The 24,904-nt window shown below is 36.7% G+C and overlaps 1 protein-coding gene across 1 annotated transcript in view; it reads left to right on the forward strand.

The window, feature by feature from the left end:
• LOC125661149 (uncharacterized) overlaps positions 1–24,904 on the forward strand; it is a 36,956-nt gene that overhangs the window by 11,461 nt on the left and 591 nt on the right. Inside the window, exons 3-8 of the transcript XR_008798190.1 lie at positions 5,392–5,678; positions 6,321–6,479; positions 7,627–7,752; positions 11,870–13,117; positions 13,472–13,572; positions 20,766–20,895. The gene's annotated coding sequence lies outside the window, so the exon portion shown is untranslated. The remainder of the gene's footprint in view (positions 1–5,391; positions 5,679–6,320; positions 6,480–7,626; positions 7,753–11,869; positions 13,118–13,471; positions 13,573–20,765; positions 20,896–24,904) is intronic.

A 24,904-nucleotide genomic window follows, 5' to 3' on the forward strand; every position in this document is an offset into this window, starting at 1 on the left:
TTATCTAATAAATGAATGGTGGGAGTTTTGTAGCCCTTTCAAAAAGTTCTATATTTGGTGTAAAGTTGTAACCAAAATTAATAACGATGACTATATAAATTAGCTTCAAGTTTTCCAAAAATCCAACAAGTTTTTTTTAAATCAATCTTTAATGGTAACGACATATGTAGCAGTAAATTCAGCTCTGCAATTTATTTCACGGCATTGTTGAAATTATCAGAAAATATGTTTTGTGGTTTATTTATTTATTTTACATTTTATGTGAATGTAGAATACTGAATATCGCATACCTATTTTATACGATGATATATTACACGAGTTTGTCCTTCGTGGACTATTTCGCTTTACCACCGCCCAAATCATTACAAAAAATGGAAATCATTACCAAATATGGAAATCATTACCAAATATGGGAATCATTACCAAATATGGATATAAGTCAGGGTCAGGTGATTTTCAGCTGTTACGTTTCCATAACTTATATGTGGATATTACATGTATTTATATTGTACGTACTTGTAATTATTCATATTTAAGAGAAAACGACGACAATGAACAATACGATGTCTTTATGTGGTTTTTTAAGAGAGAGATGAAGGTCGCAAGCATGAAGTTGTTAAAGTCTCTGTTAAGTTGTTGTTTTATTTAAGGTGGGTTGTTGACTGCTCTCTTCAGGGGCGTCGGTTATATTGGGGAGATGAAATGGATATAGAAAAGGGGGGGGGGTCTAATTTGAGTGTTGTGACTTAAATTCAGATTCAGTGGCGTAGCTTCCATTGAGGCAACCGAGGCAGCTGTCTCGGTAAAAAAAACAACACCTTTTACGTTGTTAAAATGTCGATAGCTTCTTGGGGGGGGGGGGGGGGGGGGGGGGGGGCTGCGCCCCCCCCCCCCCCCCCCCCAGACCCCCTGCCTCGGTAATATTCGAACCCAAGCCTATGAGATTACCACCCGAATCTTGACATTTTCCCATTCTATCAATGTCTTCAAGAAAAGTCGTTATACTTTTCAGTCAGATCCTTTGTCTGAAAATAAGACATTTTAAGATTAGAAAAAGTATTTATTTTCACAAATATTGCGTTAAAGTATAAATGGGCCCTAAACTTCTAATCGATGAAGGACTATATGAACCAGTGAGCTTAATACATGTAATAGATTAAGGCTGGTTTCCTTTTAAGATATCACAGAGTAAATGAATATATATATATATATATATATATATATATATATATATATATATATATAAAAGCACTAAAGTTCCAACAACACCCGATACCTCAGAGTGTCGGATCCACAACATGGATACAAGGTCAAATACAAAAAATTATACAAAGCACTAAAATAACCAACGACACGAACAACTCTGTTGATATTGACCACATTCTGTAATTGTTTTCGTTTGTCCTGAAGAAGGGACGGGTCGTCCCGAAAATTTGACAATCTCGTTGTTCGTGTCGTTGGTCATTTTAGTGTTTTGTGTGTATATATATATATATATATATATATATATATATATATATATATATATACATGTATATATATAATAGTTACCTCGATCGTCATAATGTACTCATGCGTGTGATTTACACCAAGATGGGTTGAAAGAACGCAGCTCTGTTTTCAGTGGCGAATTTATGGGGGCGTAGCCGGCGCCCCCTAAAATGTTCCAATTTAGGGTAAATCATTGCCTCTTGTTTAGAAAAATGTAAACTATAACAAAGCAATAATTTCTTCCACTCTCGGAGAAATAAATGACTAATTTTTTTGATTTATTGAATTACTTTTATTTGGGAGACCTTTTTTTCTTTTTCAAAAAACCTGAGCATTTGCGTCATTTTATTAATTTCACCTTATTAAAAATGACAGGAAACAATGAAAATGACCACTACATAGGAGACACATGTCAAGGTCTATAAAATCTGTAAAATCCAGGAAATTCCGGGACCCACAGCAGGGCTTCGCTCTTGATACACTGGGGGTCTCAAGGCGGTCCTCAGGTCCCCTGCTTCATAAAGCTGCCCCCTTAACCTCAATTCCTGAACCCGCCCCTAATATTCTTCTTGCCAGAAAAATGCTTAAGAAATTTAAAATTAATAGGTCGATTATTACTTGCTAATCCCTTCATTTAGTGACAGAAATCGCAAGACTGAATATGTGTAATCATTTTCTGAAAGGAGGTATGCTGCACCCGCGAACTTTGATATGGATGAAAAAAGGTTATGTACAACAATATTTTGATATTGAAAATTATTTTATTTAGGCAAAAATGCGATATAAATAGAAAACAATATGAAAAAAATAAAACCCTGTTGGACTCGAACCCGTGATCTTCAGAACATGTATATAGACACACACATATAGATGCAATCTCTACCCAGAGTTATCGTTCCCGCTACTCTCCACTAATACCTCTGTCAACGTCTAAAAAGTTATATTAAAATGTACAAAAACTATCTTAGCATATCGAACTGTAATGATAATATCTGATCAAATCAAACACTTCTCTGAATTTTTTAAAATCAGAAGATGGTAAATATGAGACACCTGAGCGAATTAGAAGGTTTATATAAATATTCATTCATTCAATAATACTAGTATAATCATGGAATTCGTTGTTTTTGTGAACCTACTTTAAGATTTAAAGCATAAAACTTAAACTTATAAAATTATTATCCATGATGTTATAGGTAAGTTTTGCCAAGAATCTTGACATTTAGACGTTGACAGAGGTGTTGTAGCGCAGCGTAATACGCCCTCTGGTGAGAGATTGATATAGATGTACACCCAATTTTACACTTTGTCGCTTCATTGACCACGGATCGCTGTTATACTCGCCGCTCCAATGAGCAGGTATCGCCATTACAAAGTTTGCATTTTTTTTTATTGCTTTCGCAATGTCAATGGGGAGGCGACCTTGTTCATTTCATACCATAAAAAATCGACATGAGTTGTCTTTCTTTACGAAGCAGAAGACACTTGCTGTGAAAATGATAATGGATGCCGAATCTGAAGGAAAGCTTATTTTAGGGATAGTTGGAGGTATGTACTGAAAATGACTGTCGGGTACAGCACTACTAGGTACTATTGAATTGTCTGGTTATCTATATAGAGTTGTATTAACGATATAGGCCTAGTTCTCGCGAGTCTGGTGATCACATGCAGACCTAACGTAAATACGCCAGTGGCGGATCCAGACAATTTAGTTAGGGGAGGGGGTGCGATCCACTTTTTATTACATTCTCCACACATGTAAGGGGCGGGGCTGACCCCCTCCCAATGGAAATAAATAAAATTGTTTGACATTGTAGTCTCTGTGACTAGAATGAAGCACTTAAGGATTTTTTAAATTTATATCTGTACACACCATCACCCTTTACAAAGGGCCAGTATAGAGGTCTAAAACTTTTATATATAGAAATGTATTTTAAAAAACCATCAATTAAAATGTTTTTTGAAATAATTAAATCCTTCAATGATAATTCTTTAGTTTTAGTATAATGCCTGCATCCTCGCTAGATAATGTTCTCAAACTGCGGATACAAAATTAACGACGAAAATTAAATTAATATGCACTTATCCTCGTGAACTATATGTTCATGTCTGTTCATACCATGACTCCTGAGGTCAGGATGAGGTCACCAGAATTTTGCAAAGGAACCACAAATTTAAATTAATTTTACAGAGGGAAAGTGGAATTACAAGTTTGTTCACAATATGACTCACGAGTTCAACTTAGAGTCACAAGTTTGCTTACAACTGACTTTCGAGTTCAAGGTGTGATTTCAAGCTTCTTCACAACATCACTCTCGAGTTCACCGTGGGTAACAACTAACACGTTTGTTCACAACACGACCCTTGGGTTCAAGGTGACATTACAAGCTTGTTCACTGCAACACGACCCTCGGGTTCAAGGTGACATTACAAGCTTGTTCACTGCAACACGACCCTTGGGTTCAAGGTGACATTACAAGTTTGTTCACTGCAACACGACCCTCGGGTTCAAGGTGACATTACAAGTTTGTTCACTGCAACACGACCCTCGGGTTCAAGGTGACATTACAAGCTTGTTCACTGCAACACGACCCTCGGGTTCAGGTGACATTACAAGCTTGTTCACTGCAACACGACCCTCGGGTTCAAGGTGACATTACAAGCTTGTTCACTGCAACACGACCCTCGGGTTCAAGGTGACATTACAAGTTTGTTCACTGCAACACGACCCTCGGGTTCAAGGTGACATTACAAGCTTGTTCACTGCAACACAACCCTCGGGTTCAAGGTGACATTACAAGCTTGTTCACTGCAACACGACCCTCGGGTTCAAGGTGACATTACAAGCTTGTTCACTGCAACACGACCCTCGGGTTCAAGGTGACATTACAAGTTTGTTCACTGCAACACGACCCTCGGGTTCAAGGTGACATTACAAGTTTGTTCACTGCAACACGACCCTCGGGTTCAAGGTGACATTACAAGCTTGTTCACTGCAACACGACCTTCGGGTTCAAGGTGACATTACAGGCTTGTTCACTGCAACACGACCCTTGGGTTCAAGGTGACATTACAAGTTTGTTCACAACATGACTCTCGAGTTCAAGGTGGGATTACAAGTTTGTTCACAACATGACTCTCGGCTTCAAGGTGGGATTACAAATTTGTTTACAACATGACCCTCGAGTCCAAGGTAAAATTGCAAGGTTGTTCACAACATGACTCTTGAGTTCAAGGTGACATTACAAGTTTGTTCACAACATGACTCTCGGGTTCAAGGTGGGATTACAAGTTTGTTTACAACATAACTCATGAGTTAACATTGAGTCAGTAGATATGTTCACAATATGACTCTCGGATTCATCATTGCGTCACTAGTTTGTTCACAAAATAAATCTCTGGTTCGATGTTGGATGCTAAGTTTGTTCATAGTACGACTATTGGGTTTAAGGTAGGCTCACAAGTTTGTTTATAATGTATTACAGTAAGTTGTATTTATATTAATGGGCATTACTGTGGATAAGAATGAGTGAACAATCTTTGAAACATTCGAGTATCGAACTTGGGACCCTCACATTACTAGTTATGTGATTTAACTATTTAACTACCCGACCAATACACAAAAAATGGTAGCAAGAACTCTTCATATCAAGGAGATGAAAAAATGATTTGAGAGAAAATATCAGAATCAGAAATGTCACATGTATCCTTAATATCTAAGAATGATTGAAGAGCTAATGATTTTGATCTGAACAATTTGAATGATGCTCGGGATGTCTATGATTTTGTCTCGGGCTCGTGATTCTGCCTATATTATGTCTTGTTTATTTTCTGTTTCAACTGAGATTCATCTTGATGTGTTTTATACAATTCTATTCATACTGTCTATACTTTATCTAGGATGTTGTCTACTTAGAGAATGGTGTGGAGGGCGACACCTACCCTTACACACAGACATTGATTGAAGCTGCCTGGTCCATTATCAGAAGAGTGGAAAACACTGTACGCCCGAACAGAGAAGTTTCTCGGAAAAAGTAGCACTGGATAATATGAAGGACATATTGTCACGGTGTTTGATAAAAGCTGTTGTTCCTCTGGAAACTTGCTTTTGATCGTCTTGTCTTGGACAGCTCGAGACAACCTCTGTAATACAAGAATGGAACAAGTTCTCATTCTCAGCTGAACAGGTACAGGGTTATATTAATTGTATTTCCTGGTCACTTAACCGGCTATCAACTTAGATTTGTATTAGTCAGTTGAGAATGTTTACTGTTCCTTTAGACCAAAGGATATATGAAAACGGCTGGCTCAGATTTCATGATTAAATACTGATAAAACATATATATGTTTTCTTATAAGCCACGTTAACTGTCAGCAAATGATAAAGTTGGTTGGTTGATTTGTATATTGTTTAACGTCCTACTTGATAAGTGTTCACTCATATGGAGACGTCATCATTGCCGGTGAAGGGCTGGAGAATTTAGGGCTATGCTCACTGCTTGTGGCCTTTGAGCAGGGAGGGGTCTTTATCGTGCCACACTTGCTACGAGACTTTGGGTTTAGCAGTCTTCCACATTAAGAATCCTTTTATGAGAAGCAAGGGGCACTGAAGACCTATTCTAACCCACATTCTGACAAGACTTGGGAATATCCTCCTTAAGACAACATGTTAAGAACTCCTTAGAATCATTTCTGAATTTATTTACATTGCGTTACTTCATACTACAGTTTAAAAGTGAAATCAAGAATTTATTTTGCTTCCAATAAAGCCTGAATGCACACACATTTATTTTCTCAGTTTTAGTCATAACTTGTCACTGGAATTTTAGGGACTTGTGTGAAGGAGAAGTGTTCGTGCAGAGAAGAATTTGTCTCAGCCCATCATGACCTGCTGGTGGAGGCTGGATACTTCAATAAACATTGCTGTGGTCTTCCTGGGGTGTACCAAACAGTGGGAGTCCTCATTTCTCCCAAGAAGAATCAGAGAAGTATTCATTTTTCTAGTAATAAGTTCAGACTGTACAGAGCAAGAAGGCAGATATTACAGTTACCTCCCTTAGACAATATGAATTATAACACACCACTTGCTAGTGATGTAATTTCAGATGATGCTGTTTGAATGCTTTCAATCTGGTCATTGGTCAAATACAATAGTTATAACTGCATGTGTTGCCTCAGTTTACATTAATTATCTGCATAAAACTAAACATTTAATAATAGATGACATGTAGTACTGCCTGACTCTCCAGGAATGCATTTTAGGTCACCTGAGTCACTCGAATGACCTATTGGTATTGTTCTGCGTCTGTTGTCGTGCGTCGTCCACCTACAATTGAACATTTTTATACGCCCGTCTTTAGACGGATCATATTATGAGCAGCAATGTGTACGTCTGTCAGATTCCCTGTTTCTATTTTTATTTTTCTATCAAGTATTAAAATATTATTGAGTAGTTTCGTTATGGGTCACTCTTGATCATGTCTAAGCTTTGATTGATGTCAGTTTTCAAGTAAGGAGTATGTTATTTTACAGTTTTTGTTTGGATACTGAAGATGTGCCTGTAGGGAAAGGGGTAGTGTAGTTTTATTCTAGGAGGGACCAAACTTGGCATGTAGTGTATATGTGTAAAACATTGAATAGCATCTTCTTTAATGCTATTGATGGACACCGCAATTTTAAATTTCAAGATTCTGGGGTAAGGATTTGGGTATCAGGGTGGGGTCTGAATAATCTTTGTGATTTATTGTCTTTAACATATGAAAGTACCCTTACTACCGATAAATGCTTATTCAGGAAAAACAAGAAGATGTACAGTGTACCAGAAATTGTAAATCTCACAACCATAGGTTATACATCGGGCGGGGGTCAATAATTCAATGCTCCTCTGTAAGGTTCAAGATCTAGGGCATGGTTAATGTAGGAAAATTATTGTAGATTTCTTAGTCTTAGTCATACCTTTAACTAATACTCAGGTGACTGATGAAGCCTGTGAGTCTCTCGATTACATTTTGTCATGAAACCGACAACAAGCTGGTTTGCTTGCCAAAATTGTCTTGAAAAATACACTTAGCAAAATTTTGCTTCCCTGTCTGATTTCTGGTCATTCCATCACTCATTGCCACTTTGGTTTTTCAGCTTCCTGGGCCTCAAAAGACGGTGAGACAATGACTGCAGGAGCATTTCCTGTCTCTTAACAGCAGAAGTGGCCAGGTTACCTTGCCATCCGATCCATTTCTGGGGATGGTGTTTTGTATCGAGCTGGTAAAATTTCTCTCTTTTTAGCTCACCTAGTCTATAAGCAATGATTATCCCTTGTCTGTTGTCTGTCTGTCTGTCCGTCTGTAAATTTTACATATTTCCAACTTCGTTAGTATCACATAGTCCAATTCCAGCCACACTTAATACAAAGCATCCTTTATACGTAAAACATTCAAAAATAATCAAATGAAGGGACCCAACCCTTCGAGGGGCAGATATTCAAGAAAACGTAAAAGATAGGATGGAGTCCTCTATAAATATTTTACTTGAGAACCACTGAGATAAGAAAGAAGACACTTGTATAACGGGCGTAAGGGGGTTCCTGGCCTATTTTGGTGGCTCATTACCGGATCCAAAAATCACTGACATTGATCCCTCCTCTATTCCAGTACAGACATATTGTTTTTGTCCGTCCGTCCATCTGTCTGTCACAAAATGTTATGAACGCTTCTTTCCCTATATGGCTTATAGGATAGACTTGAAACTGTGTAAAATGCTTCATTGCCATATGTACATGTGCATATATTTGAGACGGGAGGATACAATTATTTTCCTAAAAGTTATAGTGGATATAAGAGGGGTGGAGGATATTAAAAAAAAATTGTGAACCCTTCTGCCCCTATATGGCTTATCCAATAATTTTGAAACTTTTTTAACAAGACTTCATTGCCATTTGCAGATGTGCATATTGTAGGGACAGGATGATCCAATTGTTTTCTCAAATCAGCATTCCTCGGAAAACTATGCTAATTCATGCAAAGATTCTTGATTAATGTTAAATATGTATGAAGCCTCACTTTCATCATTAAGGAAGGTAATCCTTTGATATTTTATATAGAATATGTATCCATACTCGTTGATTAGATCCTTCATCGAGTGGTTTAGAGCGTGTAGATTGTTTACTTGGACAGTACGTTTAATTGTTAGCTTTCTCTTATCACGTTCTGTCTGTCCATCTGTCTGTCCGTAAGCTCACTTTCACATTTTCATCTTCTTCAGAACCAGTGGGTTAATTTCAAACAGTCTTGGTACAAATTATCCTTGGGTGAAGGGAATTCAAATTTGTTCAAATAAAGAACCAACTCCCCTAGAAAGGAGAGATAATCACGAAAATGCAAAAGTATGGTGGGGTCATTTAAAAATCTTCTCAAGAAGTATTGGACAGAAAAGTTGAGATTGACTTGTAAACTTCGCGAGATAATGCAGATTCAAGTTTGTTAAAATTATTGACCCCGAAGGGTATGTTGGGACCACAATAGGGGATCAAAGTTCTTCAAGCAAATATTTAAAGCACATCTTTAAAAATCCTCTCAAGAATTGCTGGGTGAGAAAAGTTGAAATTTTCACGTGAAAGTTTCCTGATATAGTGTAGATGATTCGAGCTTATTAAAATCATGACTCCAGAGAGTAGGGTGGGGTAATGATAGGGCATCACAGTTTTACTTTCGATTACATAGGGTAAACCTTTTAGAATAATCTTTCCAGGGACCACCGGGTCAGTAAAATGGGAAATTTACATGAAAGCTTTCTAACATAAAGAAATGATAAAGTACATTGAAGATCGTTCAAGTCATGGCTCTCATGTCTTCAAGTTTGGGGTCACAATAAGGGATCAAATTTATTCATGGGAATATGTAGGGTAATCCTTTTAAGGTAGCTCCATCCTCATGTGACTTATCAATATTGATGGTTAACAGTGGGAAAACATTATTAATTTCCACTCAATACAGTTTAATTTACTGAATAGCCATAGAAATGTGTATGTATATAGCCAGGGGTCCGTGTTTGCCCTTTTGAAAGATGTCAGACATACATAAACAGAAGAAAATCACACATTCTCGTTAAACAGAATAACGAAAATAGATAAAAACTTGTTTAAATGACAAAATTTAACTAACAACAGTTTTAAATAAAACTGCTAATTCATGAATATTTATAGATTAATTGTGGATATTAGGGAAACCGATGTATGATAGACATCCAGTAGAGGAAATTCCAGGAAAGGAGTTATTACCCTTGGCAATATTTTTTAAACCATAAATAATTGATTATCTATGGAGATTATAAACTTTTTCAGTATTAATAGTTTACCAGATTTGTTATCATATCCAGTTAATAAAATTCCCAGAAAGATATATTTCTACCATGTGCAAAGTTCTCATGAGGATCGATCAACCTTAAGGTGGCTCAATAAACGTTGAAAAAGTACAGTATCTTAGATCAGTACAAAATTATTTAATCATTTAAGATAGACAGATGTAATATGTAAAATTACAATTTTGGAGGAAGAAGACGTGATTTTCAAAAATTCATTGTAATAAATAATACAAAGAGACCGCAGATTTCAATTTTGGATCTGTGTGTCAGTAATCCAATATCTTATCCACTGAGCTACGTAGATATGCAATCAAGTTAATGTTTCGATGGTGAGAAATAGTGTTTCAGACAGCAGGCCTAAATACCCATCGTTTTCTGTCAATCCTCTTGTCAGATTTTTAAAATATTAAAAAAAAAACAAACCATTTTTCAAAATCTGCATGCCATCACGCTTCTATCGTAGATTACTTTCATATTGTGCAAAATAAAGGAAATAAAAAAATATGACTCCTTTTAAATGTCCCCTTTCAAGTTGTTTTGATAACAGTGTCGAGACGTATTGATAATTCATTTATCGCTTAGATAACACACCCTGAACAGAGTATCATATTAATACAAGGGATGAAACTCGCCATCTTGTAAAAATACACATACTGGGTCGAGGCCTCTGCTGGTGAACTGTTAGTCCCCGAGGGTCTCTACAGCCCAGTAGCTAAGTACTTCATTGCTAGTTTTAAAATACGGATGTATATTTAGTTGTTGTTTGTAAATTACTGGTAAAAAATCATTTCAAAATTAAGGATTATCTCCCTCAGGTATAGCTTTATCCTTGGACGAATTTGGCTCCAGTTTTTGGCACTCTAGTTTTCCTTTTCGCTCTTATAGTTTATTGTTATTTAGAACTTCTAACATATCGGCTAGAGCATCACTGAAGAGACATTATTTGTCGAAATGCGCATCTGGTGCATCAAAATCGGTACCATATAAGTTTTACATACTCAGTTCAAATCATTTTGTCTGTTGACCTAGCCATGTTAGGTACCCAATCAATGTGAACACTGTTACTATTTGTATATATCCATAATATTCAATACTAGTGATGTATTCGGTCGTCATTTATCATAAACATTAATAATTAGGAATAAATAACGGAAATTGAAAAATGTATTTTTTTCTAAAGGTAAAATAATTAGTGATGTATTGATTATCGCCGACTTTCGATTGTCGGTCGCTATAACCGAAACGATGTGAATAATCGATTGCCATTTTGAAAATCGAAAATCACCCATGTTTTTTTTTTTATAATACGAATATTCCTACCGCGACTTAACTAAAATCCAAAATGACTAACGAAACTGAATCATCCGATAAAATGTTTTAATGTCCCTCTTAAGAATCTTTCACTCATATGGAGACATCACCATTGCCGGTGAAGTGGTGCAGGGAGGGATCTTTATCGAGCCACACCTGCTGTGACACGGCCCGTGGCCTCGGATTCTGCATCTTACAACAAGAAAGAGGTATATTGGGGCTCTATTCTATACCGCATCCCATAAGAACAACAAAAGTCGAGAGATATATCGCTATCCTGGGAAAAAATCGAAAGTATGGGATTATTAACTTCAAATTTCAAATGATTTTAGACGTCTCCATATGAGTGCAAAATTCCTGAGAGAGACGTTAAACAAGATACAATCAATCAATCTTAGGATTTTATTCTAATTAACTTAATATTTAGGGTAAAAAATAAAATATATTTAATATATTTATGCCATAAATTTGAAATGAATAAAATTCGATCATCGATTAATATTTTGTTCCCGATTGCCCATCACTAAAAATAATCCCTTGATTATTGAAAATGCTACAAAAGCCTAGTCTGGTCCCTTACACTCCATCCAATAGTGAAGGGTACACCAGTCAGAATTGAGCGCCATGGATTTAGTTCAATATTCAAACCTATTAATTAAGTATTATTTAACCAAACTGGGATGATTTCAACCAATTTTTTTTACTAAAATAGTGTGGGGACATTATATCACTCAGACTTGTGAATGAATCGGATTCGAATTGACTGACAACCTAATATTGCTAATTATGTCAACAAAAGAAAACCTTTGAAGCTGTGAGTTATCAGGTTCCACGTGGCTTTAATACATATATGAAGGTATGTTTGGACACAATTCTAGTAGGGACATGTTTTAAGAATATTTAGCGCACTTGGGTGGAAGGCTTAAATGATCTTTTCTGTTTATAACTTTCTGTTGTCTTTGAACTTGGTGTCGTCGTCATAAACTTTTCACAGTTTCATCTTCTTCAGAACCACTCGTCCAATTTCAACCAAACTTGGCACAAAGCATCCTCAGTTGAAGAGGATTCAAGTATGTTCAAATGAAGGGCCATGCCGCTTCAAAGAGGAGATCATCACAAAATTGCAACAATTAGGGTGGGACCAAAAAAGCTAAAATTTACATGAAAGCTTCCTGACAAAACGGATATTCCAAGTTTGTAAAATCATGACCCCGGTGCTAGGGTAGCGGCGCAATATGGATCAAAGTTTTATATGCAAATGAAACCAAACTAAATGGCACAAAGCAACCTTAGTTGAGTTTTTAAAATATGAAAATCCATACCTTTGTAGAAGGGCATATGATAATTAATGAATTTGTAGTGACCTTTAATAAATAAGTTTGATAAATGATGAAATTTTAGTCATTAGTTTTGAAAAGATTTTTTTTCTGAACAAAACTCTGTGTATAATGATAGTTTTGTTCAAACTTGTTTATTGCTAGGAACTGCTGTCTAGGTGAGCGATGTTACCCATGGACCTCTTCTTTGATATCATATTTATGAGACAGCGATGGAAGAATATGAAATAAAGACTGAACTGTGTGCCGTAAATCAAAGGTTTTATAAGAGGTAGATCTGTACCTCTCTAATCTGTTGCATATATTTTTTTTTGGCTAGCTACAGTTCTGCAGCTAGGTCTTTCATATCATACAATGACCTAGAAGCCTTTGTCTTAATCCAGAACAGCAAGGTTGTATTAGTCAAATTGGTGCTCAGGCATGTTTCTGTTATGTGAATTCATTTTCTTTTGAGGCTCAGTAAGGTTCACAATATGAGGTACATTTTTCATAGGAATATAGATTGATAAACATTGTTTTAGAAATCACAACAGCTGAAGAATGGCAGGGCCAGGTTTACTCAGGTGAATGATGTTGCCCACGGACCTCTTGTTGAGTGTGAAACTGTGGGAGATTACACATAGGTAAAGAATGAAGTCTTGAAAACAATCAGGCCGTATATTTTATTATACGCAAGTGGGGGTTGGTAAGGGTTGGGTTCGTTGTAACAAGTGTTTGATAATCATCGTTTATTTTACCCCATGCAATGAGTTTCTGAAGATGTAATATTTTTATCTGTTCACTGGTCAGTCTGTCAGTCCTGTTTTTGTTAGCGCTACTCCTCTGAAACTGCTCAAAAGAATTAATTTTCATGAAGCTTTGTAGTTCATAAGGACTTTATGTGTAGATGTTGACATTTTGTTCTACAGGCATTTTATTATGATGAGAAGAGGTCATTTTTGATTATCTAATCCTTAATGTGAGAATAAATTTTGCAGGGTAGCAGTTACTGGAGATGTCCAGCTGATTGATGAGGGTACATTTCCCGGACCGCTGACATAATTAGATATGGTATCTCAACTGCAATAGAAAATGTCAGGTTTGTTAATGAAAGTATGTACATATTCATTTTTCCCTCCATGAAATGAATTGGGCATAGTGTCAGCCCTTCTCATCAATCTGTACTTCCGTCATTCCATCATAATTTAGTTTACGTTCATCATCTCTGCTAATGATATACACATTCAATGAAATGTGGTATATAGATACATGTGAATATCCCAATCTGTTCTTTGACAGAGTTGTGTCCCTTAGACATAGACAGTTTTAAATAATGCATGGTTAATAATAATAATAGTAATGTGCGGCATTATATAATTTGTAATTACTCTAAGCGCTTTAACAATCTAAAATGTAAAACATGATAAGATTAATCAGAGCATAAAATATAACATCCAAATAAAATAAAACAATTTAAACATTACGAGTTCATGCGACAAACCAGCCTTTACTTTAAAAAAGAATATATTACAAAATATGGTTATAAGATTTCCTAAAAAGATATGTTTTGAGGTTTGTCTTAAAACTTTTGACAGTGCCACACGAACGGATGTCTATCAGTAAACTGTTCCATAGTGTGGCATCTGTTACATCACACTGGCTCCCACCCATTGTCATCGATCTGTACTTCCGTCATTCCATCATAATTAGGTTTACGTTCATCATCTCTGCTAATGATATACACATTCAATGAAATGTGGTATATAGATACATGTGAATATTTGAGTTGTGCCCCTTAGACTTTTAAATAATGAAGTTTGTTCAGGGCATATATATAGTACCGATAAACAGAATCAGTTAAATCTTGATGTGGATTTTATATTGATAAAGGAGTTTTGAATCTGTTAATCTACTTAAGATTTCGTAATATTCAAGGAAGTTATGGATTTTTTGTTTGTTTTTAGGGATGGACGTACGTGTTACATGTATCACATCATTGTCCAGAGAATATCTTAGCAACCATTTGTTTTTGATTGAACACAAATTCACCATTCTCCCTCATACACAGTGTTCTACGGGGAGATTTGTCTTCTAAGGACAGTCCTTGTTATCAGTCATTTGTACACATTTTGAATTGATTGTATATTGTTTAACATCCCTCACAAGAACTTCTAACTCATATAGAGACGTCGAGTTCTATTGTTTTATTTTTTTGAATAGGAATTTGTAAAATAAATAGATCATAAGAAGATACAGGTCGAGCTTTTTATGCATGGTTTCATTGAGATTATTTTTGACAGAGTTATGCCTCTTGGACTTTGAAAAGTTTAAACAATTTACAGTTTCCGTTCATTATCTCAGTCATGCATGATATTTTGAATTGAAGCTTTGGTATATAGATATATCCTGAAAATATACAGGTCAAGTTTGTATTGTTTTTTGTGGTAGAATATGTTTTGAGGAATTGAGTCACTGGACTTGAAAGATTTAACAATTAATGTTTCTAATTATTTACTCTGTCAAATGCATACATTTTTAATTAAAGTTTTGGGTATGGGTGAGGTTGGATAACTGTTGACAGAGACATGACCCTGGATTGGGGCAATGTATCACTATGACACATCTAGTTCTTTTCTCAAAAGCAGTATAATATTGGAGATAAAAGATGGAAGGCAGCAGAATCTTAAATTGTCAAAATAACAAATCTCAATAACGAAGAAAACAGTGCAGACGCTAACTACCATTGATATCACAAAACATTTTTTGTATAAGAAATGCACATAAGAAATATGAGAGCCCCATCACTGACTATTCAAATGTTATGAGTAAGACTAAAGTTTTGATTGTCCCAATCGCTGCTGTCAGATCCCTCTCCAATGTAAACCGCCTTGGAGAATAGAGCATTCGCCCCACATGCAGAAGGTCGTGGTTCGAATCCTGGCAGCGACAGACCATAGTCGTTAAAACAGTCAGTGCCAGTTCCATCACCAAAATCTCGGCTTCAGGTGTGAATGGTATATGTACAGGTCCTCAGAGATAACCTTAAAAACGGATGTCCCGTCTCACAATAGGTTTGGCACGCTTAAGAACCCTCACTGCTCAATGGCCGTAAGTGCAGAACAAAGGTCTTATTTTGAAGCCCTTCACCTGTCTTGGTAACGTCTTCATATGAGTGAAAAAATAAATGAATTACAATATATTATCGCCGACCAAAACAGAAGCCAACAATGAATCTACCAGAAATTATATGAGCAACCAACACATGCAATCATTAACGTGTAATCCTGTCACACTGTGCGCAAAAATATGTACACCGAGTGTCACTGCAATGAACGGAATATGATACGTATATCGAATCCTTATCTCTAATGTAATTTTTCTGTTGAAATCCCTTTTCTAACGAACGCAGGTAATTCAATCTTTTGGAAATTTGGAAATTAATGTCTGTGTTAGTCAAATTAACCAAAAGTACACATAAAAATCATCAAGCACATAGAGAGAGAGAGAGAGAGAGAGAGAGAGAGAGAGAGAGAGAGAAATTCTTAAACAAGATACAATTCTCCACTGTAACGGTTAAAGAACATTTCATTGTAATTAGGTTGGGTATTCTTAAAAATAGGTCAAACTCAAGGGTCACAATGATGAAAACTTTGATACCGAACGAAAGGTCTTATCAGATAGAATGCTCATATACGAAATGTTGAGAAGAGTTTACCTATCATTCCCACAGGAAACTTTGACCCCCATATTGTGACCTCCACCCTTCCTCCAGGGACCACGCTGTCAACAAACTTCAATCTGCACCTGGTTATATGTACTGTGACTATAAGCCTGGATAGCTCAATTGTTAGAGCACCTGGCTATATGTAACGTGACTATCAGCCTGGATAGCTCAATGGTTAGAACACCTGGCTAGTAATACAGGGATCTCAGGTTCAATTCCCGGTCTTGACAAACCATGGGTATTGGTCTGGATAACTCAGTGGGTAGATCACCTGAATAATAATGGGATACATTGTTCAAAGTGCAGTACGAGTTATTTCCTCATGAATACAGGGGGTGAACGACACCTAATTGTTATTAAGTAATTGCATCATTATTGAGTTGGCTTCCGAAGCGATATGTTCTTTGCTGTCATTGGCGTGTTTAAAAGTGGATTTTTCAGCGGCTCAAAAACTTTTTCTGTTTATTCTTACACCGACAGCAAAGAGCTCTGGCGCATAAATATCTTCAAAAATTGTATTTCCCTTTTTTGAACAGCGTCATTGAATTTTGAAGACATATCATATGTTGACATTCTTATAAGAATGTAACTCAAATTAGTTCCCTCAATACGTTTAAAGAGACTATATTAAATGCACACGAATACATTATATAGGCAAAGTAAGTGTCACGGGCAATTGCACTTCTTCATTAAACATATGTCTAAAGATATCAACTACAAAAATAGATTCATCCTTAAATATGAAACAAATAGTGTAAGTAAATATTTTATAGTAAAGAAAGTCAATATCTCACTGTCTTAGGTTGAAAGAGCATGATACATATTTGAAGAGGTAGGGGTCTACTGCGACATATTCATACTCCCCATCGCGGCCTCATCCAAAATGTGTAAAAGCCTAAATCATGTGACTATTTGTGCGGGAATCTACTGGGGTGAGACTTTGTCGTATACATTCTACAGTTATGTAAATAATCACATTTACCGTATTTCGACGAATATATTTAAAACACACTACCTTTTAGGGCCTGTAAATTGGGAAAATATCATAGTTTGTGTACATATTTAACTTCACTAGAAACCTTTGTCAAAATAATGTATGTTCTAATCAAAGTATGCACAAGAATTCGTATACAGCGCAGCACTTTTTAGGTTGGAATTGGTTGTCGTCCATTGTCGTCGTGCGTTAACAATTGAACATTTTAAACTTCCTCTTGATAACTATCAGTCCAATTCTTTTCAAATTTGGTATGAAGCATCATATGGACAAAGGAGACATAAATTGTAAATTTCAGGACTCCAGCATCCCTAGGGGCAGGGCAAAAACTGCCCAAAATTGACCAAGTTTCAAAAGCCTTCTCAAGAACCCCAAAGTGAAAAACTAAATGCATAGCGATGTAGAGCAGGAAGGCCTCTACCAAAATTGTAAATTTCATGATACCCGAGGTAGGGGCCAAACTTGGTATATGGTGATAATGGGTAAAACACCCAATGACGTCTTCTTTAGTGTTATTGATACTAAATTGAAACTAAATAGATATTTAGAAAGAAAAGGTTGTCATGTACCAAAATTGTAAATTTGATGATCCCAGAGGTAGGGGTTTTGGTATCAGGGTGGGGGAAAAATTGTCAGTTATTAAATGTGTGAGCAATATACATTTTTAACTTCTGGATAACTACCAGTCCAATTCGTTTCAAATTTTGGTATGAAGCATCATTGGGACAAGGGCGGCATCAATTGTAAACTCCAGGACTCCATCACCTCTGGGGGTCTTAGGGGCGGGGTAAAAACTGACAAAAATTGACCAATATTCAAAAATCTTCTTCTCAACCCCCCCCCCTCAAGTGTAAAACTAAATGCATAATGATGTAGAGCTGGAAGGCCTTTACCAAAATTGTAAATTTCATGACCCCGAGGTAGGGGTTCTGACCTCAGTGTTGGGCCAAGCTTGGTTAAAATCTTCATCCCAGAACCATTGGACCAATTTCAACCAAACTTGTCACAAAGCATTTATGGATGAAGGGATTTCAAGTTTGCTCAGATGAAGGGCTGCTCCCCTTTGCTAAGGGAGATGATAGCAAAATAGTGAAAATACATTGACAACACTAAAAATATTCTTCTCCAGGTCCACTGGGCCAATTTTAATAAACTTGGCGCAAAGCATCCTTTGGTGAAGGGAATTCGAGTTTATTCAAATGAAGGGGCATGTCCCGCTCCAAGGGGAGATAATACCAAAATAGTGAAAATACCTTATTGACTTGTAAAAATCTTCTCCAGAACCACTGTGCCACTTTCAACCAAACTTGGCACAAAGCATCCCTGGGTGAAGGGAATTCAATGTTCTTTTTTTCGAATGAAGGGCCGCACTCCTATCAGAGGGGAGATTAATTTGTGAAAATACATTCACAACGTTTAGAAATATTCTTCTCCAGACCCACTGGGCCAATTTCAACCACAATTGACACAAAACATCTGAGGGGAAAGGGAATTCAAGTTTATTCAAATTAAGGGTCACACTTTTCTCCAATGTCAGATAACAGCAAAATAGTGAAAATACACTGACAAGATTTAAAAATATTCCTCTCCAGAATAACGCTGCCTATTTTTACCAATCTTGGCACAAATCATTCTTGTGTGAAGGTAATTGAAGTTTGTTCAAATGAAGGGCCATGTCCCATTTAAAGGGGAAATAATCACAAAAATGCAGAAATTGGGTGGGATCATTTAAAAAGCTTCTTCTCAAGAACCACTTGGCCAAAAGAGCTTGAAATTTACATGAAAGCTTTCAGACATAGTGCAGATTCAAGTTTCTTAAAATCCTGACCCCCAGGGGTAGGTTGAAGCCACAATAGAGAATCAAGTTTTTGTATGTGAATACATAGGTGAAGTAATTGAAAATCTCAACAACCACTGGACCAGGAAAGTACGAATTTACGAGAAAATTTCCTGAGATAGTGCAGATTCAAGTTTCATGAAATCATGGCTTACAGGGTAGGATGGGGCCACAATAGGGGATCAACGTTTTGCATAAGAATATGGGGGGGGGGGGGGAGATCTTTAAAAATATTCCTCTCAAGAACCACTGGGCCAGAAAAGTTTACATTTGCATGAAAACTTCCTGACATAGTGCAGATTCAAATTTGTAAAAATGATGGCCCTGGAGTAAGATAGGGCCACAATAGGGGATCAAAGTTTTACATACAAATACATAGGTAAAATGTAAAATATTCCGTCTCAAGAACCACTGGGCTAGGAAAGTATAAATGTACATGAAAGCTCCCTGCTATAGTTTAGATTCAAGTTTGTTAAAATAATGGGCCCCAGGTGGTAGGATGAGGCCACAATAGGCAATCAAACTTTTACAAACAAATATATAGGGACAATCTTTAAATATGGGCCAAGATGACTCAGATGAGCGATATGGCCCATGAACCTCCTGTTTAAATAGTAGTACCGGTATTGAATTATATTGGATTGTAGCTTTTAAGGATTTGGTGAATTGAAATGAAATATCGACCTCTTGTGCCACCCCCTTCCTCCCATAAAATTAGGATTTAGAGCTTACGGTTTTGTCATTTCATTTATTTTCTTATTTACTTGAATTTTTATATACATGTAATTAGGAAAACAACTTCTCCGACTGCCCTTACCTCATTTTCGAAAAATGGTGTTGCATACCTAATTAAATTGGTATTGCCATGTGCTTTTATTCCCAGATGTCTGTTAATATTTAACATATTACTTGTGAAATTGTTGGTACTATGACTTATAAAGAATTAAACGTCTAATATCCCCTAAATTTGACGAAATGTGCGTTCTCCATCAAATTAAAGGAACTACACCTCTGTATCATTAGAGATATGATGCAACCTGTTAAAACTCAGCATAATAAAGTTTGTACCGTAAGCTTTTCTATACACTGTTAATACTATTCTATCTGAACATTGGGACCGCATCGATAAGCACACCCCTCCTTCTGGTATAAGAGCAGTAACTGCAAAAATGTAGTCTGTTGATTGATTGATTAATTGATGTTTTCCGCCACACTCAACAATTTTCAGTTATCTGGTGACCCCAACTTTTATTGGTGGAGGAGAGAACCCAGATATAATGTAATTGGGAAGAGACCACTGACCTTCCCAAAGTAAACTGGGAAACGTTCTCACCGGCGTGAGCGGGATTCGAATCCGCGCCGACAGAGGTGAGAGGCCGTGTGATTTTGAGCGCGATGCTCTATCCACTCGGCCAAGGAGGCGCCCAAAAAGAGCATCGAGTTTGACTCCTGGTCCAGTCAAACCATGAATATCAGCCCGGCTACCTCGTTAGAACACCTACACCTGACTTTTAATCCAAGGGCCTCGTGTTTGATGCCTGGTCCAATCAAACAATGGATGTTATTCTGGATAGTTCAGTGGTTAGAACAGCTGACTAGTAATACAGGGGTGTCTGGTTCGATTTCCGGTTAAGACACAAATGTTCTCCTTCCCATCACATTTACATATTTATGCCACAGACTATTCTTGATTATTCAGTTTGACATGATAACACTTTATCTGTGTTTGTTTTGTAGGATGGTGGAGATTTAAATACCTGTTGTGACGTTATTGATTGTAAACAGAAGACTGTGACCTTGGATCTGAAGATCTCTGATAAAGACCGGATGTTTGGGGTCACTTTTTGTTACAGTACTACAAATCTAAGTAAGTACTCAGTAATAATGTAAGACTGAACTCTATATCATGTTTATCTAATATACACATCGAAAACATATATGCATATTGAAAGATAAGATAAACAGACCAAATAATATTCAAGTACTAGTAACACAGTCAAATTAGTCCACACAACATTGTATATAGATAATTAGTAACACAGCCAAATTAGTCCACCAGATATAATATATATATATATATATAGTCCACAAAATATTGTATATAGATAGATAACTAGTAACAAAGTCAAATTAGTCCACAAACGATTGTATATGAATAACTAGTAACACAGTCAAATTAGTCATTAAGAATGTTTGATTCTTATAATTCCAATTCATTCAGTTTATTATTAATTGCAAAAATTTGAATAGTTTCCCCGCATTATGTTATTTGTTTTCTGGCGTGTATGAATACATCACGTTTTTGGATTTATTGATGTGTAAACTCTTGTTCAGCTTTATTTTTGTCCAATCAAAACAATTGTAATAAATAACATTGGAATTATAGATAGATAACTAGTACCACAGTCAAATTAGTCCACAAAAGATTGTATATAGATAACTAGTAACACAGTCAAACTAGTCCACAAAAGATTGTATATAGATAACTAGTAACACAGTCAAATTAGTCCACAAAAGATTGTATATAGATAATTAGTAACACAGTCAAATTAGTCTACAAAAGATTGTATATAGATAACTAGTAACAGTCAAATTAGTCCACAAAAGATTGTATATAGATAACTAGTACCACAGTCAAATTAGTCCACCAAAGATTGTATCTAGATAACTAGTAACACAGTCAAATTAGTCACAAAAGATTGTATATAGATAACTAGTAACAGTCAAATTAGTCCACAAAAGATTGTATATAGATAATTAGTAACACAGCCAAATTAGTCCAAACAACATTGTATATAGATAATTAGTAACACAGTCAAATTAGTCCACAAAAGATTGTATAGAGATAATAAGTAACACAGTCAAACTAGTAATTAATGTACTAATATTAATACTGTTCCACTAAACATAATGATACAGATAAGATATAATTAGTAAACAGCAGTGAGAGACTAATGTTCTATCAGTTAAACTCACAAACACAAGCACATGTTAATTACACATCACAGACACAGGGCTGTAATTAACACAGGGCTGTAATTAACACAGGGCTGTACTTAACAAGGAACTGTAATTAACAAGCAGTTGTAATCAACACACTGATGTAAATAGCGCTGCAGAAATATGTAATTAACACCGTTTTGATAGATGTAATTAACACTGTAGAGCTGTGTAATTAACACTGTGTTTATAGATATTGGATTTTCTTCACTTCAGCAGTGAGACACTCAGCCACAAAGAGGTTGTCTCTGATGTCCACACATAAACCGTGAGGAAACTCTAAATCACAGTGAATGTAACGGAGGAACTGTCCGTCCTGATCTAGGATGTGGATACGGTGATTGAAATGGTCTGCTGTCAGGATGTGACTCTGGCTGTCTGTAGTGATGCCGTATGGATTAAATGATTGCTTGGTATTAGAGGGATGACCAGTGTATCTAAATCGGAGTTTTCCTGACTGATTGACCACCACTACTGCACTAGCGTCAAAGTCAGCCACACAGATATCCAGGTTCTTGTTCTCACTAATGTAACCTACATCTGAGTAGAGAGGACGACCCTGATCATCAAACTGAATGCTTTGTGTCTCTGTGGAGCCGGAGTAACGCACGACTTTGTATTGTTTTCTATCATCACTGATCATGGTAACCAGGAGATTGTTACCCGCGGTACAGCAGACATTGAGAGGTCTCCACCCCTGTAGTCTGATCACGGTCTGTATCTTTTTATTCTTAATTAAGTTCACGGTGTTATTACTATAGTCAGTATAAACAAGATCTCCGTCCCGTGTCACTGCTATGTCTATTGGTTTGTTCCCTGACTTGGTTTGTATTGATGTCAGTAGTTTACTCTGGAGGTTGAGGAGCTTCATGGTTTCGTTCTCCCCGCGTGTCCAGACTTGATCTTCACTCAGACAGCTAACACTGTATAGTATGTATCTATCATACCCAGTGTCTATGGTGGCGGTGACGCGCGGCTCATCAAGCAGTGGTTTGACTGGAGGAGACGATACAGCTTCTGCTGACTTCATTGTGTCGCCATATTCTGTGTCAATGGATAATGGCGACAGAGAACCAAACATTTCATTGAGCTGATCTTTGTTTATTTTCTGAGAAGTAAAACTCGGCAATGTAGCTCGAACTTTAGGCGGTAATGTTCTAAATTCGGAATTCCTAGATTTGTAAGTAGAGGTTAAGGAGACGTCATTTGATTTTAGGATTGATTTCAAGTCGGACATGATCTGTTTGAGTTCCGCCATTTTCTGTGTGATTTCTTCTGTATTTTTCTTCAGGGTAGATAGGTGTTTGTTTTTCATCTCCTGAATGGCAGATTTCCGCTGGTTGACAATGGCGGTGATCTCCCGGTGTAAGATTTCACCTTCTTGTTCGGCAGCTGTGGTTAATTTCCCGTAATTCGTTTCTATTTCGGCTTTTTCAGTTTGGACATCGGACGCCATTTTTTCATATCGGGGATAAATTCGGGTCTCGAGTTCCTCTAAATCTTTTTGCAAACTTTGTGTTTTGGAGTTGAGTTTATCCAGAAATTCTGATAATTTGTGACTTTTGTGTTTACCGAAGGAGACGCAGGTAATACAGACAGGAATGTCACAGTCCCCACAGTGATGTTTACAGAGTTCATTGGCGTGTTTCGGACATTTCGGGTAGTTCGGAGTAGACTTTCTTTGTAAATAGGGCATAACATGGTGTTGTTTAGAAGAGTCCGAGAGGTGCTCCCCAACACAGGCTTTGCATAGATTTATATTACAAACTTCACAACGACTCTGTAGGGGGACAGTCTCACAGAGGTTACACAGTAGGACTTCCTGAGCACTGCGCCGGGGATGCATTTCTGACGCTGGGATCACACAAACAGTTTACTGTCAATAAAAAAGGGGGGTCTTGAAAAAATATTCCAACAGGTCAAAACAATTTACCAAGTAGAATTACTGTATGATATAAAACAGTGCGATCATTAATTTTAATATTTCAAATGACATTTAAGTACAAGGACCCGAATTATAACTGATCAGCCGTACCTCATTGATCACAGAAATATCGATATTATTGACACTACAATGGCAGATTGCCTATATCTAATTTTGTCTAACCTGAAAATCCAACATGGCCTCCCTGTTCTTTCGACCTTCCGTCTAGTCCCGTGATTAAATACCTGTGCGGCCTGTCGGCCTGTATGCACTGTTTATGTGTTGTCGCCTGTTTAAATAGTTTAAAGTTTGTTTGACCTAGTTCATGTTGGGTAGCTATGTCAACATTTACGTCATAAGACTGAATTTCCTTTCATCAAAAATAGAATTAAATGAAATATGTATATAATGAATATTTTTATTGTACGCCGTTTATATTGAAATTCAACCCTGTGGGTCACGAATAATCTTACGCGCCAGTTAATTTATGTTGCGGTCGGCAGTTAATTTATGTGGCAACCGCCAGATAAATTAACTGGCGACCGCCACTTATTTTAACTGGTAGCCGCCACTTGATTTATACGGCGATCACCACTTAATTTTTATGGCGGCCGCCATTTATTCAACTCTTCTCTCTTTCTTTCTCAAAATGAAAGGGATGCTATCCCTGTAATCTCCCTCTTCAATACTTAGTAATATGTATGTGATATACAATTAAGAGCATTGCTGTTTTTAATTGTGTTGTTAATTTACAAAGTTTATATACATGCTCACGATAGCAAATTTCGACAGATTCGTAGAAGAGCAAATCTTCATATGTACTTAATGTATCCACCTATTAGGCACGTAAAACCAGGGGACTGACCCTCCACATTTTTTATGACGTTCATTGTCTGTTATTTTCATATGCCAACTAAGTTATGTTCACATGTGAAATAAGATTGGTTGGTGG

The sequence above is a fragment of the Ostrea edulis genome, chromosome 8 (assembly GCF_947568905.1).
Source record: "Ostrea edulis chromosome 8, xbOstEdul1.1, whole genome shotgun sequence".
Classification (NCBI taxonomy): domain Eukaryota; kingdom Metazoa; phylum Mollusca; class Bivalvia; order Ostreida; family Ostreidae; genus Ostrea; species Ostrea edulis.